Source organism: Amphibalanus amphitrite, unplaced genomic scaffold (assembly GCF_019059575.1).
Source record: "Amphibalanus amphitrite isolate SeventyFive unplaced genomic scaffold, NRLGWU_Aamphi_draft 000107F_arrow, whole genome shotgun sequence".
In the NCBI taxonomy this organism is placed as follows: domain Eukaryota; kingdom Metazoa; phylum Arthropoda; class Thecostraca; order Balanomorpha; family Balanidae; genus Amphibalanus; species Amphibalanus amphitrite.
The window spans coordinates 422,706-435,769 of record NW_024881602.1 but is presented as its reverse complement, the minus strand read 5'-3'; positions in this window follow the sequence as shown (position 1 = coordinate 435,769).

Below are 13,064 nucleotides of genomic sequence, written 5' to 3'. Positions count from 1 at the left end.
TCTAACTCGGCTCCTGGGCCACGTAGCGACACGCGGCAAGCGGCATTCGAAAGACCTTCGAAAATCAAGACGAAAGCAGTCACTTTTTAAGTCTGGTCAAAGGTCTGGTCACCAGAGAACATCAAAAGAAAAATCTTGCCTATGTATGTCAACACATTTCGAAACTCCGGCGCATAACTCAAGAACCAATAGAGCTGCTGCAGCGCCGCAGAGAAACGCATTCGATAGCCCTTTCAACGCTTTTTCTAAAGACAGTGCTCAGATTTGACCTCAGGTCAACGGTTTAGCCGCCAGAGGCAAAAATTGAAAATAGCTGCTTTTACGAACAATGTTTTTTTTTTAATCACTTTTGACTCAAGAAACGTCGAGATCTCTCGTCGAGATGGCTCGAATGAACTATAATTTGGACTTATAAGGTATTTTGAAAATTTAACCTTAGGTCAAGGTAGTGACCTGATCGGAAAAGGTCATTTTGCTTATCAGTAGATCCGTATTGTCGACCTGAGCACATCGAATGTGTTTTCATTCCTCTAGCATGTCTCCATAAAAAGTTATTGTCAAAAACTGCTGGGGGCCTTTGATGATCTAAGATGACCCCAGGGAAATGGAGGGGTCATGGTTGCAATTTTTCGATTTAGCTGTCTATTTTAATTGTTACCCGATGTTTGAGTGTTTGGAATGACGTTCGTCCAAAAGAGCCGCCTTTCGATTTTCTCCTATTTACTCAAAAAGGAGAGGGCGCAAAATTGACCTGACCGTAAGTCACCGATATCAAAACACCGAGATAAACATTTTATAGGTACATACTGCTACTCGTACCAGCCGCTGAAAGTTTCAAGGCAATCATTCAGTCGGTGTAGCTATGACGAACATTTACGTTTTTTCTGAGGTGAGGTTTCTTGAAGTGACGTAGTGACTATACCTTTAGCGACCTGGGTCTGAAATGTTCATGACATGTGCGGAAAAGATGCATTGACATTTGCGGATATCCGATACATGCATTTGCGGATATCTAAAAGATATCCGCAAAAGACCGCAATGGGGTGTCCGAACACCTCCCTGCAGCCCCGGCGTGGGTTAAAAAAGGCGCTACTTGATGTTCGGTTGGGCAGAACCTAGGATGATGTCACAGATTGGTGTTTGCACGGGCGCAGCCAGGTTGGTCCTCCCTCCCGCCCCCGGCCTTGACGGTCAGTGATACGTGATTTTTTTAAAAAGAAATTTATTTTTGGCAGCTTTACAAAATGAAGTGGCCGAAATCCGGGGAGAAAATAGGATTTGGGGGTAGGTTAGGTTCCGCGGGCCCTATCCTAGCGAAAAACCTAATGGGCATTTGGCCCCCCCCTTTCAGCTGACCCTGGATCCGCCCTTGGATCAGCTCGAAAGATTCTTCTTGATTTTTTTTTGCGAGTTTTTACAAATTGAATATATTTTCAAGAAGACGTTAGAAATGGTATTTGATGGTAGGAGCCGGGAAGAAGTGTTTTGCCTGCGTATGCTGATTTACTTATTAGATTAGCAGTTAGCAAATCCGTCATACATATGTCTTTGTAAGAAGCAGCAGACGACGAAACACTTGAAACAATCTATCAGTGATTGTTTCGACCGTCACGTTTTAAAATAATGATGCATTGCACACACTTCAGAGGGCGGCTAGGCGGCACGCGTGTTTTTCAGTATTATCTTGTTTTTCAGGTCATGTCATGACCCAAATGACCAATTCTCAACATCTTGCGTAGGACTTCACAGTCGCCTGTATTACTTTTTGGCCGGGAGCTCTTAAATAAACAGTTGAATTTAGAGACAGTGTAATGCAAACACGGATGACGGATGAAAGGAGGAAAACGGATCAATGGCTATCATATAGAATGCTCAATGTCATTTTATGTGATAGCGTCTGTTCCGGGGTGGTTGCTCACTTGCAGACACAGAGGACGAATTACCTACCGATGGCACTTTTTCGCCAAAACCACAGCTTGATGCGTTGCCGTGTAAACACCAGCGCGGCAGGGCAGGTCTCGTGCCAATTAGGCGCACTGCTGACGTCGCGACCCTCTTGAGTTCTGATATGGTCTTGGGGCTGCTGTTTCGTGTGACCTGGGGAGTGTGGTCAAAAACACCCCTACCCACCAGAGCGAAGACCAGAGATTCGACCCTCCCCTCGGCCACTCAAAAATCCGTGGCGACGCCCCTGGGTAACACTACCTACTCTTGGGATTTTAGTCGGCCGATCCGTCCCCCTTCAAAAATCGGACGTAAGATGCCGATAGCATATTTTTGACATTTTTAGGGATTGCATGCATTGTTACTGCTAAACCTTTGATAAAGATTAACTCTCGCCCCGCTGGGGGGGGGGGGGGGGTCAATTCGGCCCCCCTGTGGTTTTTCCTGAATAGCAAGAAAATTTTCAGTACCTTCCCGGGCATCAGTTTGACACCTTCACACACAAAATTTCAAGTCTTAGGTCACCTTAGGTCAAGAGTTATTGAAGTCAAACTGAGGTCATGATCGAACAAAAATGAGCAAAAAAAAAAACATGAAATCTTGAAACGCTCACAAAAGCTACAGTTACTAGCCAATTTCAAAGTTCTTTATATGGTCATGTAGACAAAAGGCGGCGCTACCAAACTGTTATCTCGGATTTTCAGAATTTTTTTGGTTCTGACCCCTAAAAAATCAGAAAGCTGATTTTTTAAAGAAAAAAAAAACGCAAAAAAAAATCCCAGAATTGTTTTCCGAATTCAAAAACGGAATATATGTGATAGTCCCTGCACTCTTCTATATACATACCATATATTAGATCGATATTTTCTTTTTTGGCCACGTTATAGCAAAAAAAACTGTTGAAAATTGATGGATGACGTCAAATTGTTGAACTCAATGTTTAGCAATTCTAGACCACGTAGCGCAAAACAAAGACCACCATTGAACTTCCCGTGACGAGCTGCATCGAATCGATACTCATGTTATGCAAAAATATCAACTTTGAAATTTGACCTAATTTGACCTGACCTTGACCGGACCTTGACCTGATCTTCACCGGAACTTAATCTAAACTGACCCCAAAGGCTGCTTGTCCCACATAATCGTATTTGGCATATAAAATGGACCATAAAACATGCATCACATGATATTTTCATGTTGTGACCCTCAGTGACCTGACCTCTGTGACCTGTCACATGATATTTTCATGTTGTGACCCTCAGTGACCTGACCTCTGTGACCTGACCTGGTATCAGTGACCTCAAATAGCAAAATATGTGTTTGACGAGCATTTCCCCATCAATGACTTTCAATGAAATGCATTTTACTCGATTTTACAACGCATTTCTTGAAATGCGTGTAAACGGCGAAAAAATCGACATTTGACCTGATCTGTGACGTCATCAGTTTGACCTAGGTCAATGAATATGGGTCACAAGATAGCTCTCTGTTGGGGCTATCCAACACCGTTTGCCGCTTGTCGCTATGTTGCGTGGTTCTCGAGATCTTAGGGGGGGGGGGGCAAATTGCCCCCCCCCCCCCCAGCAGGGCGCGCTGCTCGGCAGACCCCAATGGGGCGCGAGTTAAAGACGGCAATGGAATTCCGCTCTGCTGAACCTGTATGCTTAAGCTATGCTTTGAGCATTTATTTGTTTGCAACACAATCGCGACAGGCTTGATTTTGGTTGACTTAGTTTTGAATGTGCTGTTGTTGTAACACGCCCACTTTAGTGTGGGGCAAAGCGCCCATCGTGGGCGTTTTACCCCTCAATGGGAGTTATAGACTACGTTTCCATGGGCAAAGGGATTCGTATCCGGATCAGTGAAGCCGCTACTGATCCGGATGACTGGGGCCGTTTCCATGGGCAAAGCCGGTACTGATCCGGATCAGCGAAATAAGAGCTCAGCCGCTACCGGTTTACCAGGGGGGTGCGCTCCGGGCTTTTAACATTACGAAAAGTGGAGACACCTTCGCTAGCGCTGTCAGCATCGTAAGCGTTCTAAACAACAACTGCAGTAATCCCACCAATCAGCGTACGACAATACTCGACGCTCATTGGCTGATAAGCCAAGTGACGATTTTGGGGGCCAGAGCGTTAGAGGTAACCTACAGCAGCACGGGCCGCTAAGTTTAGGACTTGATTTTGATCTGATTTAGGCCAGTCTGATAAAAACTCTGGTCGGTTATGAAAACTGCAATTCATTCTAGTAGTGGTCTGACAAGTCTTTTTGCTTTCTCGGGAACCGATAGAGCTACAGCGCCGCGGAAAAGCGCATTCGATAGCCCTTTTACCGACCTTTCTGAATCATGTTCTCAGATTTGACCTCAGGTCAACGGTTTAGCCTCCAGAGGGCAAAAACTCCAAAAATAGCCGTTTTTACGAAAAGTGTTTTTTCGGCAATAACTTTTGACTCAAAAGAGCCATGACATTACTTTTGCAAGCATCGTGTTCCTCTCGTCGAGACGTGTCGAATGAACTATAAGTTGACCTTGAAAGGTCAACTTGAAAATTTGACCTCAGGTCAAGGTCATGACCTGACCGGAAAAGGTCATGTTGCATAGCAGTCGATCTGCAACGTCGAGCCGAACACATCTAAGGCATTTTCAGCGCTCTACCACGCATCTCTCAGAAGTTATTAGCGAAGAACTGTTAGATTCTGTTCGTGACCTGAGATGACCTCGGGGACATAACGAGGGGTCACAGTTGCCATTTTCCGGTTCAGTGTGTCAATTTTACCTACATATCGATGTTTGAGAGTGTTTAGAATAGCGTTCGTGCAAAACAGACGCTTTTCAATTTTCTCCCATTGACTTATAATGGAGAGGCCGCAAAATTGACCTGACCCTAGGTCACCGATATCAAAGTTCCGAGATTAACATTTGGTAGATAATATTGCTCTAATCAATCTCTGAAAGTTTCAAGGCAATCGATCAATCGGTGTAGCTATGACGAGCATTCTTATTTTTTCTGAGGTGAGGTCACTTGGCGTGACCTGGTGACCTGACCTAAGGCGACCTGGGTCTGAAATTTTCACAACATGTGCGGAAAAGATGCACGAACAGTTGTGCTAAAAACGATATCTGCGAAAAACCGCAGGGGGGGGTGTTCAAACACCCCCCCCCCCCCCCGGCCCGGCGCGGGTTAATAGTAGATACTAGATACTAGCATATAGCTTGAAATCGAGCGCGTTAGTGCAGGCAGATCGGGTATCTCAAACGACCATGCCGATACTGCAATGCGGCATGCACCGCATGACTGTCGCTGTGACGACTGATGACTGTTTGGTCTGCCGGTCCTTTGTGCATGAGCGATCAATGAGCTTGCAGATCAATGTTCCTCACGAGTGACGCTGTTGCCCGGTTACAATCTGACACAGGTCAGCAGACATTTTCGGATCAGCTTCGCACTATCGCGTCGGGGAGCGGCATGTCCGCATCTGAGGCTGGGACGGTATAGAAATTAGAAGAGGTGCAGCAGCAGGCGATCGGCAGTGTAAGCTACATCATTACATTTCTATTGCGCTCATCCAAGGTGAGTCTCCTTCACGATAGGATTATACAATATACATATATGGGTGGGATAGGCCAATCCTTGATGTGCTGTGTAATTCGCCTACATATAAGAAACAATGGTAAACTGAACTATGTAGTTTGGCGAGAGAAGAACAACACGTGTCCCGCCTAACATAAGACAAACCAGTGATGCACTCAAGGCCTGCGCTTAAAAAACACGGTGTGTAAATACAATCCTTGTCTCGCAGCGTAATACGTGGTAGGCACTGGTGGAGTCAAAAAGTAGTTTTAGGTGATACAAAGGCGGGGCATGCTCCCCAAAAGTTATAAGACTTATAAAACTCCTCGGATTTCGCTTCAACTTGCTTTGCTAACGATTTTAACCCGCGCCGTGCTGGTGGTCTGAGTTTTCCATGTAGTACTGGGGGAGGGGGAGGGACATTTTTTCACACTCACCCCCATGTAACTCGGCTCTTGGGCCACGTAGCGTCACGCATTAAGCGGCATTCGAAAGAGCGTCAAAAATCATGACGAAAATATTTAAGTCATTTCTTAGGTTAGGTAAAAGATCAGGTCAAAAGAAGTAGTCAAATGTCAAATTTCGCCTATTTCGGACAATTTTCGACATATTGGTGCATAACTCGGAAATGAATAAAGCTGCAGCGGCACAGAAAAGCGCATTCGATAGCTCTTTAAAGTTTAAACGTTCTCTCTGTAAATGGCAGGGGTGTAGTTTTATATCTCTTTGTGGGGGCATATGCACCCACAATCCTGAATCATTCCCCCACAATGATGAAAATGCACCCACAAGTGTCAAGTGTCCTTTCGAGAGCACGGCGCCCTTCGCATGCTCTAACGGCGTCCTCCTGACCGTCTCGCGCCCCTGGATAATATGGCGTTTTTAATCACTCGGCGCCCTTCTGGGCGAATGGCGCCCTTTTGACAGCACCGCGCCATTCTCATGGTCTAACGGCGCTCTCCTGACCGTCTCGCGCCCTCTCCACCGTGCATCCCTCGACTGTGCGGCTCCTTTCTAGGAGAATGGTGCCCTTTTCATGGTCTCACTGCGCCCTCGTAACCGTCTGGCGCCCCTACGTCCCCACCAACTTAGCATTACTGACTGTGCGGCGCCCTTCTGGCCTCTCAGCGCCCCCATGGACCACTTAGCGTTTTCAATCACTCGGCGCCCTTCTGGAGAATGGCGCCCTTTTCATGGTCTCATGGCGCCCTCGTAACCGTCTGGCGCCCCTACATTTGGCGCCCCTCTACATTATTTCTTGACGCCCTTTCGGTCACTTTACACTTTTAACCGTGTATTTGCTTAGTCAGACATGTCACTTAAAGCGCCCTTCGGCTAGCAATGTAATCAAATTCGGTGTCAATTTAGGCTCTCACATAAAGAATAGGTCTATTGCGCCCCAAAACGGCCTGGCGCCCCTACAGGTGGGCACCCACAATCATTTTAGGAAAATTACACCCCTGGTAAATGGCCTTTAGATTTGAGCTAAGATTGCTGTTTTAGCCTCCAGAGACCAAAAAATCTTTAAAAGGCCGTTTGACGAAAAACGTTTTTCTGTAACAAGCTTTGACCCAAGAAAGATACGACATTGCTTTTACCTGCATTGTGTTTCTCCCGTCGAGAGGCGTCATATAAACTACACATTGACCTTGAAAGGTCATTTTCAAAATTTGACCGAAGAGCAAGGTAATGACCTTACCGGGAAGTGTCATGCTGCATTTCAGTCGATTCATATCGTCAAGCTGAACTCATGTAATGTAGTTGCATCGCCTAGCATGCGTCCATCAAACGTTATTTTCAAAAAAAAAAAACTGCCGGGGACCTTCTGTGACCTGTGATAACCTTAGGTTCTGATTTAGTGTGTCATGTTCACCTGTTAACCAATGTTTGAGTGTTCAGTTTGACTTTATCCAAAAGAGGTGCCTTTCAATTTTATCCCATTGACTTACAATGGGGAGGTTGCAAAATTGACCTGACCTTAGGTCACCGATTGAAAGCTCCGAGACATGCATTTATACATATTGTTACTCTTAACAATCGCTGAAAGTTCCAAAGCGATCGTTCCGTCGGTGTAACTGTGGCGAGCATTGGAACTTTTTCTGAGGTAAGGTCATTTGCCGTGACCTGGTGGCCTGGCCTTGAACTACCTGAGTCTGAAACTTTTCCTGTGCAGAAAAAAATGCTTGATAATTCATGCAAAATATTTCGATGAATATGTAAAAAATAAACGGCGGCGCTGAGCCCACCGCCCTTTTTGAGATACTCGCCGAAAAACCTGGGGGGGGGGGGAGAAACAAATCGACGCTCCCGCACGGCACGGGTTAATCTAATAAACGTTGTTCAGCTTCCCCTTTATACAAAAAAAAAACTACAACACACTTTTATCAAACTCGGTTGTCGCGGAAGGGACAAACGCCTCTGCACATAGCCCTCGGTCTCTAGCCCGGTTTCCATGGGCACCTGTGATCTGGATCAGCAAAAGTGGATTAGCTAATCCATTACAGTTAGCCAATACATGAAAATAAGAAAATGGGATCAACTGATATACAAGCCTAATCCACTCTGAATTACAGCCTGTAACGAAAAATTCGAGAAATATTATACGATATAAATTGCTGATCCGGACCACGAGTGACCATGGAAACATCATCTCTGTCTCTGTCTCGTCTCTGTGCCTGTCTCTGTCCCTGTCTCTGTCCCATTGTCTCTGTATCCATCTGTACGTCTGTTTGTCTGTTTGTGGACGTCAAGGCCTCTCTGCCTCTCTTTCTCTCTCTCTCTCTCTCTCTCTCTCTCTCTCTCTCTCTCTCTCTCTCTCTCTCTCTCTCTATCTCTCCTTAGTCGCTATCCTTAATTTAGATAGATAGATAGATAGATAAATAAATAAATAGAGAGAGAGAGAGAAAGAGAGAGAGAGAGAGAGAGAGAAAGAGAGAGAGAGAGAGAGAGAGGGTGAGGGAGAAAGGGAGGGAGAGGAAGGGGAGAGAGAAGAGGGACAAAGAAGTTTTGAAGGGGGGCTCCACGGTTAAGCATGTAATTTGTGCATTCAATTGTATATTCTGTAGTCTTCTGCACTAACATTGGAAAATTTCGCACACAACTGCAAAAACTGTTACACAGAACTGTGTTCGTGGTTGTCGTATGGTTAAAGGGACCCTCCCACCTTCAAAAAAGTTAATGAATTGGCATGAAAGTGATGTCGCTCGGTTCAGGAAGAGCGAAAACGAATATCTACCAAATTTCATTGAAAAATATTCACCGGTTTTCAAGATATTAGACTTTTACTTTTGTTTACTTTTTGGAATCTCCGCCGTTCCTAGCGACTTTATTTGAAAGTGCGGCATTTGTTGCGCGCAAAGCAGCATATACCACCGCGTGCTACCAAACGTTTTAGTAAAAGATTTAAAAATCGCTAGATCTCCGCTGACGTCACAAATTCTAAGGGGGCATACCAATGCATTAGCCCCTTAGAATCCGAAAACTGCAAGTTTGAAATTCAATATCTCCGAATTAAAGCATTTTTCGATGTTGTGAGTGCCCAAACCGGTATTTTCAGGCCATGGCCACCAATTTGGCTATCGCAACTCAAAACTAATGTTAAGGTGGGATGGTCACTTTAACCCGCGCATGACTGGGGTATTTTCCATAACGCGAGTGACGGGGGGGGGGGGGCTCTCCAGGGCCCCCTCTCCTATCTCCGAAACTACTGGGCCGATCGTCAAAATTCAAACGGCGTCTGATAGCCCTGGAAAAACTGTCGAGCGAAACCTATTTTCATTTACCTCGAGGTCACCCATGACGTCACAGGTCAGGTCAAAGTAAAAATTATCGACATTTTTGCTAGTTCACAATTTAGGCTCTGATCACCGGACGGCCGGTCTGATCAGGCTCATTTTTGGTTTACGCACTCCTTGACGGATGCCTTAGATACCCTGAGGGTACCGAACTTTTACTTCGAATTTTTAAGGTCAAGGCCAGGTCATCCTAGGTCACGAAAATTGTATATCATGTATCGGTCACGTGACGCATGTTTTATGGTCCATTTTACTCGTAGATTTCGAAAATAGTGTCGTCTGTGTCATTTGAGGTCATTGTCAGCTGAATTCACCCGAGGTCAGGTCACTTTCAGGCCAGAAAAGGTCAAATTTTGAAAATGGAATTTGTCAACAAAAAAGGTGCCTATCAGATGCAATTTGAGCTCAGGAACACGATGGTGCCATTTATATTGCTGTACGACGTCAAAAACGTACTGAAAAATGGATTTGAAAAAAAACATAAAATTGTAAAATTTTGACAATAATGCGAATAACTTGACTATTTTTGAAGATATTGGGCTAAAACTTGCAAATGTAGTTCATCAGTGTGTGTTCTATCACATATGTTCCGTTTTTTGTGAAAAGTCAAAAACTTTTTGGAAAAAAAATAAAAAAATATATTTTTTGTAATTGTAAATACATTTTTTTCAAAATTTTCAAAGTATCGAAAATTCAAGATAGCAGTTTGATAGCTACGTGTATTTGTAGTCCACTCATGCAAAGAAAATGGATCTAGCTTTAAAACTGAGCTCTTGAGAGCGTTTGCCGTAATTCAGTATTTTGCATGAAAATCGGCCGACATGACGTCACTCTGACGTCATTTTCGGTCAAACTATGGTAGCTAGAAAGTTGAAAGTTTAACACAAGGTGTCAAATTGATGCCTTTGAAGGTACCGCAAGTTTCGTGTTGATCCGTCAAACGGTTTAGAAGATATTGCTGAAAAACGGGAGCGGGGGCTCTGTAGAGCCCCCCCCCCCCCCAGTCATGCGTGGGTTAAGGTAGTGGTAGCCGTAAGCAGCTCACCGTAACCGCAATCCGCATACCTATCTGTCTTTGGACTTCGCTCTGCACTTCTTCCGTTTTCATAGAACATAAAGAAATCTCTCTTGTGTCAGTCGGTGACGGATATTCGAAACACATCATTTTGGATTGTTGTGTCCAATTATTGTGTGCTGGGGTACGAGGTCGTGCTTTCGCACGCGAGGGATAAGACCAAAAGCAAGGTGTGAATATACACCGTGCAGTTGGTGGGAACATCCTATGTTCTACCGGATAAGTGCTTGATGTTATTTGTGCTTTCCAGCAAGGGTAACCTTTGTAAAGCAAGTTTAAAACCCGCACAGTTGCAACTAGTGATTTACCGCGCTCAGTCATGCTCAGTTGTGGCGGTGTATAACGGTGCTCTCGCTGATAACTTGGTTACTCACCTGCAGAGAAGGAGACGTTGGAGGCGACGACCGACGTGTGCGACTGCTCCCAGGCAGTCAACAGAGATGGCGGGAATACAGCCGCAGCCTCTCAGCGACGAACTTAGAGCGAATTCAGAAGCTTTTCCCGACGAATTCTTCGGATTCGAAAAGGTATAGCGACAAATTGAATGAGCAGTTTGTTGACTGGAACTGGGAGCCGTGTGGTATTATAACCTAATAAGTTTTCAATGAACATGCGAGTTAGTCACTACACTGAGCAACACTTAATTTTGCCAACCTATATCCGTGTAACCTACTTTCCAAAACCATGTTTGGCAGGAATCGCGATGCGGCGTATGTCGGCTCGCATTAGCCGCGCGTTTGCAGTCTTTTCGTGGTTTTAAGCGTTCAAACATGTGATTTGATGTTGCTCTCATGCATTAACCCTCGCCGGCACAGGCCATTTTGAGTCCTTCGACGGCACAAGGGGGTAAGACCCCCCCTCGCGTTTGGCCCCTGATGGAGCTAGAGCTTCGCGGAAAAAACGAGCGTGTTGCCCGTCACGAGAGGAAGCCAATGACACCCAATTTTAAGGTCCTAGGGCATCGGTTGACCTTCCAGGTCAGGTCAATGACCCAAAAATCGGGAATATCGGGACCTGTTAGAAAGTCGTGAAGCGTGGCTGCTAAGGGGTTTTCCGGGGTGCTGATCACGAATATCGTGTCAGTTTTGATCACAGACGATGTCGTTAAGCGTTTAGACCAGGTCGGGTCAGGTGAGGTCAGGTCAGGTCAGGTCAACCGGTAGGGGTGCGACGGATATTCGTAATACGTGTCAACCGCCTCTGATACGTGTCGTAACATGTTACGAAGGCACCAAAACTACTTCGTAAATGTTCAAATGGTTGCTAAATTCGAAATCAGCTCCAAAAACTAGCCTAGAAACATGTAAAACTCGAAAAAGTGAACCGAGGTCACCAAAGGTCAATGACCTGACCTGACCTTCAGGTGACCTTGACACACACCCTAATGCATGGGAGCAACATCAAATCACATGTTTGAACGTTTGAAACCACGAAAAGCTTGCAAACGCGCGGCTAATGCGAGCCGACATACGCCGAATAGCGATTTCGGCCAAACATGGTCACGGAAAAGAGGTCACAGGTCAAAGGTGATTGGGGTCAGGGTCATGAAATTTTCAGGGTAGGTGTATAATTGATCAATGCGAGAGTACTTAACCCTCGCCGGCACAGGCCATTTTGCGTCCTTCGACGGCACAAGGGGGGGTTGGGGTTGGTACGACCCCCCTCGCGTTTGGCCCCTGATCGAGCTAGAGCTTCGCGAAAAAAAACGAGCGTGTTGCCCGTCACGAGAGGAAGCCGATGATATCCAATTTTAGGGTCCTAGGTCATCGGGTGACCTTCCAGGTCAGGTCAATGACCCGAAAACCGGGAAAATCGGGACCTGTTAGAAAGTCGTAAAGTGTGGCTGCTATGTGGTTTTCCGGGGTGCTGATCACGAATATCGTGTTAGTTTTGATCAGAGATGATGTCTTTAAGCATTTAGACCAGTTCGGGTCAGGTCAGGTCAGGTCAACCAGTAGGGGTTGTGACGGGTATTCGTAATACGTATCAACCGCCTCTGACAGCTTCGTAGCATGTTACGAAGGCACCAAAACTTCTTCGTAAAGGTTCAAATGGTTGCTAAATTCGAATTCAGCTCCAAAAACTAGCCTAGAAACATGTAAAACTCGAAAAAGTGAACCGAGGTCACCCGAAGTCACCAAAGGTCAATGACCTGACCTGGCCTTCAGGTGACCTTGACACCCACCCTAATGTATGGGAGCAGCATCAAATCACATGTTTGAACGTTTGAAACCACGAAAAGCTTGCAAACGCGCGGCTAATGCGAGCCGACATACGCCGAATCGCGATTTCGGCCAAACGTGTCACGGAAAAGAGGTCACAGGTCAAAGGTCATTGGGGTCAGGATCATGAAATTTTCAGGGTAGGTGTAAAACTGATCAATGCGACGGTACTGAAAGTTTCGTCGCGATCGGCCGCTTTTTACGCGAGCTATTCGCGAAAAACCTTGGGGGGTTGCATCAACCCCCCCCTGTGCCGGCGAGGGTTAAAGTTTCGTCGCGATCGGCCGCTTTTTACGCGAGTTATTCGCGAAAAACCTTAGGGGGGTTGCATCAACCCCTAGGGGGGTTGCATCAACCCCCCCTGTGCCGGCGAGGTTTAAGGTGGATGTCAAGGTCATCTAAAGGTCAGGTCAGGTCATTGACCTTTGGTGACCTCGGTTCACTTTTTCGATTTTAA